This window comes from Sus scrofa, chromosome 13 (genome assembly GCF_000003025.6).
Source record: "Sus scrofa isolate TJ Tabasco breed Duroc chromosome 13, Sscrofa11.1, whole genome shotgun sequence".
NCBI lineage: Eukaryota > Metazoa > Chordata > Mammalia > Artiodactyla > Suidae > Sus > Sus scrofa.
The window spans coordinates 93,352,552-93,357,545 of record NC_010455.5 but is presented as its reverse complement, the minus strand read 5'-3'; the positions used below and the strand labels follow the sequence as shown (position 1 = coordinate 93,357,545).

Genomic DNA, 4,994 nt, shown 5'->3' with positions numbered 1-4,994 from the left:
AATTCCTCTTCCATCACAACTTTTTTTCAAGTCTTGAATACAAAGTTACTTCCAAATATACTTGATGAGAACAATCAGACTATTTTTCTCATGGACAGCAGACACCTTCCTTTGTGCTGTTCTATTATTCTTCATCTTTATACCTGTCCTTCCTCTTCCTCAGTATTGCTACAGGTACTCTGAAAAATTATCAAGTACCTAATCAAGGATTCTAAAGATCTTTGTCTCATTTTTATGACCTCTAAGAAAAATGGAAAAGAACGGAGAGTCCATATTTGTGGTGAAACTACTATGTGTCAAACATAAAGATAGGAAATTTTGACACCTAGCCCTTGTGGATGCTATAATCCTAAGAGACAGCTGTTATTGAACCTATTTTGCAGAGGAGGAAACTGAGGCCAAGAGAGACTTAGCAATAGATATGGGGCAAAACGGTATTTGGAACTAGCAGTGTATAATTCCAAAGCTCATGCTCTTTGTAATCTGAGTAAAATATTACCCCTGGAATTTTTACTAATGTTAAATATAATTACACCTTTTTATAAAAATATATTTAATGACTATTTTCAAAGCATTGTCACATACATCATCCCATTCCAAGGCAGCTGGTAGAATGGGGGACTTGAGGGGGGGGTTGTTGCGAGGGATGGCAATAATGTATATAAAGTATAATATCCAGCCAGAGTAAGACAAGTGCTCAGTAGTTATCATTACTGTCACTATTATTATTATTACTGTTGATCCTCACAGCAGGCTTAGAAGTAAGGTAGTACAGCTGTTATCATGCCCTCTTGATAGACTTTCTCTACAAAGATTAACCCCATTCATATTATACTCCACAAGCAAGAGAATTACTTTAAACTTTTTATTTACAAGGCATTTACTTACAGGAATCTCAAAACACCATATTCAAATTCAGTTTGTTTGCAATGCAGGCAGGCAGGGATTGGAGGGGAAGTAGCTGTGAGGTGGGCTTACAGTCTTTCCCAGCAGAGTCAGAATTGGAAATTTTGCCTTCCATCTTCAAAATGAGTCTCCTTTCCAGGCCATGGAAGTGGTACAGGAGGACTTTCTTTCTCATGAGTCATCATCTTCTTCTTACAAGGGGTAATGTAATGGTGAGCCCTTTCTTCAGTTCCCTGCTTGTACAGGGAGGGAGCACCCCCCACCACTACCAGATAGTTGCAGACCAAGCTTGTTTACCATGGTGAGAGCCGTTATCATGAGGCAGAGGGTGGTTCCGGTTTGACGTCTGTGGCCGCATTCCTGCTCTCCGGATAGCAGACAGAGAAGTGCAAGAAAAGTGCTTGGTATCAGTGACTCACAGCAAGACAGGAAATCTCAAGCGGATCCACCCTTCCTTCCTGACTTCACGACCAGCTGAGCAGAAGAACCACAGGCCACAAGGATTCTAGAATCTTGATGAGAAGGGCTAGAGCCACAGACAGAGACTGGGCCACAGCAATATGCTCACTAAATGGATTAAAATGCCAGGACCCCGCTGCCAGGAAAGCATGCTTTCTTCATCCTAGAGAACACTGTTTCTGCCAAGATTCTCTTTTCACCTTTACCCAGGATCTCCCTGGTATATGCTGGCCTTTGCATTGTTCTTAAACATGAGAACAATAGACTTGACACAATTCAATTGAGTGGCCCTCATTCATACCCTGTTTTAAAAGCATGCAAGAAATGATAACAATCATCATTATCAAGCAAAGCCTTCACACTGCAGCATGGCAAAGTATGTCTCTCCAGCAAAATGTAAACACGTTTATAGTAGATTTTTGAACCCAGTGTCAAATTGCTTCTGTAAAGTTACATCATGTTTCTCCTTATGAGAGCAGCAAATGATTAGGATAATGATAAAGACTAATAGTCGTTATGCCAAGGACAGCTCAAAGCACTCTATATGCCTTAAGTCATTTAAGTTTTTCAACTACCCTTTGAGATAAGCATTGTTATTGGTCCCGTTTTACAAATGAGGAAGTTATCAAAGTGAAGGAAAGCCTCTTCACTGTCTCCCCAAACTGTTTTTAAACCTCACAAATAATAAATAAAGCTCAAAACAAAAAATGAAAAATATAAATGAAACTGCTGCTAACCCTGATTTGTTGTAAGAGTCAAGTGAATAAATGACACAAAATGATTATAGACATATTTCCCATATCTGGCCAATTCAGTAGTATATTTCCAACTCATTCATTAAACTGTAAAAAAAAAAAAAAATACGCCTACAAAATAGTCAAGTTAAAATTCTGAGTCATTCCAGCAGACCAAATTTGTCAGTATCTTTTGTCAAGGCCACTTCCCTCTCTTCCTGCAGGGCAGCAATGTCAGAAAGTGGCAGAAGTCTGCATTTCTGTGTGTTTTATATATATAAGCTTTCACTTCTCACCTCCTTTTATTTCCCTGCTCTCTCCAAGCTCACCTCACACCCTATGGTCCAGCCACAACAAAATATGATGCATCTAGTGCACTTGATCTTTATTTTGAGTCTTTGAATGTGGTGCTGTTTTCTTTGTCTGAAAAGTTATCTCCCCCTCTTCTACCCAGAAAGTACTTGCAGCATTCAGAAATCTATCCATCTGTTCATACACTCAAAGAGTTATTACCGAACACCTATTATGAGGCAGATACAGGAAGGTCGGGGAGGGAACAAGGTCACTGTTCTGATGAACTTTCCACTGCAGAGAAAGAAGCAAAGTTAAGAAAGAAAAGAAGGAAGGAAAAAAGTAAGAGAGTAAAGGAAGGTCAGTGGGAGAAAGGAAGGAAGGCAGGCAGGAAAGAAGGAGGGAAGCAGAGGGGAGAAAGGGATGGAAGGAGGCACTAATTAATTAGTGTTATGCAAGCCATATGACACTGGGTGTCAGGAATCCATCCACCTGAGCTAAGCTCTGAATGACAAGAAGGAGCCAGTTGCAGAGACAAGAACCACTAGTTCAAAGACGCTAGGCTGGAGAGCAAGCCTGGTTCCCAAGAGCTGAAGGAGCCAGCATGACTGAGGGAGCAGCAGAGAGCAAGGCGGCCACAGATCCCACTGGATTTGTTAGGCCTGTAAGAAGTTTAAATGGAAATTTTAAAGCAGAGAATTGATAAAATCTATTTTAATAAATCCCTCTGGTTATTGAGTGCACATTGGGCTTTAAGGAGTCAGGTGTAGAAGCAGGAATACAAGTTAGGATATAGATGCAGGAGGAGTCAAGGCAATTCTCTGCTCACACAGCACTTTGCAAAGACTCAATATTAACATTACACATTTTAAAAAAATTGATATATGTTTTTTCCTCTGTTTAGACAATCAGATTCTTAAAAGCAGGAATAAAGCATCACTCTGCAATAAACATTCTTCCCTGGATGAATAAGTCAATGGAAAACTGAATGAATAAGATAAGGTCCCTGCCCTCAGAAAGCTTAAGATCTCCAAAACAGACATCATTCAAGTAACCAGATCTCAGAGTAGGTTATTCACGTTGCATAAGTGGTAGAAAATTTTATATACAGGGCAGAGGAGGAAGAAAGTGGATTATCCAACTGAGGATGTGATACTGAATCAGAACCTCAGGGTCTGCTGTTCTTTAACACAGTGGGATGTTAAAATGAGGTGGCAGGAGTTTGACAGAGAACAAATTGAGTCAGCCTCCCCTTCTGATGTTTCCTAGTTTCAGATAAGGGCTATATTTAGACTCAGAGTTCTAGGTCAAAACGCAACTCATTGAATCCATTGAGAAATGATTCATCTCTGCTGGACTATCAAATAAAAAGCAAAAAGTAAACAGGAGTGTCAGATTACATTTGGATTGTTCAAATTACAGTAAAACTCTGACATTTGGGTGAAATGCTCATGTTCTAAATGTTTTTTTTTTTTTTCCTGGAGTTATAAAAAGATCATCGATGAGAAAGAGTCAAGTATAGTTTTAGTATATCCCCTTCCGCCTTGTCTGGAGTTCACTTTCCTGAGGGGTTCCACTGCCTCTGCCCAAGCACCCAGGGCCCCCAAGTTACACAAATATAATCAAGGCCTTTGCTCCTTCCCTTTCCCTTTCTGTTTCACTCCTCCTTCCCCAACCTACCTCAACTCTATCTATCTGTCTGTCTATCTATCGATCTATCAATCATTGCTTTTTGCCCCATAATAAAACCCCACAAAATTTGATTTAACCATTTCTAATGTCTCCCAATTCTGTGAGTGGCCTAGCTAGCTCTTCTGGATCAGGCCAGTTCATTTGGGCTACAGCCAGCCAGGACAACAGGAATGCTTAAAGTCTTTTTTCATGTGGTCTCTCATCCTTCAGGATGTTTTTCTATGGGATGCCAGAAAGATTCCCAGCAGCTGGAGAAGAAAAATTGAAAGCACCTTCCAAGACTCTGGACTACATTTTCTAACTGGCTAAAAGGAAGCTAGCTGTCCCAGCCCAAGTTCAAAGGATAGAGAAATAAACTCAACTTTTTGATGGGTGGCATGGCAGAAAATTCCATTGCAAAGGGATACACATACATAGATATAAATCATTTGTGACTGTGTTGTGATCTGTCATACTGTTATTTTGGAGAAATCCCATTAATTTAAGTCATACTTAGGTGATAAGGAACCCTCACAGGTGGTTTGCTTCCTAACTTGGTGAAGTACGTCACCTCAAGGGAATCAAACTCCAAAGTCAGAATTTCAGGCCCAGGAGTTCCCATCATGCCTCAGCAGTTAACAAACCCTACTAGTATCCATGAGGATGCGCGTTCAATCCCTGGCCTTGCTCAGTGGGTTAAGGATCTGGCACTGCTGTGAGCTACGGTGTAGGTCACAGACGCTGCTTGGATCCTGAGTTGCTATGGCTGTGGCGAGGCCAGCAGCTGTAGTTCTGATTCAGCCCTTAGCCTGGGAACTTCCATATGCTACAGAGTGTGGCTCTAAAAAGACAAAAGAAGACAGGAAAAAAAAAAAAAAAAAAAAAAAAGAATTGCAGGCCCAGTGGCAGATGAAAAAGAGCTGTTCTGCAAAG

The 4,994-nt window shown here is 40.6% G+C and overlaps 1 long non-coding RNA gene across 1 annotated transcript; it reads right to left on the bottom strand.

Annotated features, from left to right (window-relative positions):
• On the bottom strand, positions 852 to 4,758 carry LOC106505716. The gene is made up of 2 exons (XR_001300380.2): positions 1,204 to 4,758; positions 852 to 1,097 (listed from the first exon to the last, which is right to left on the bottom strand). It is a non-coding gene; the product is annotated as an uncharacterized LOC106505716 (long non-coding RNA).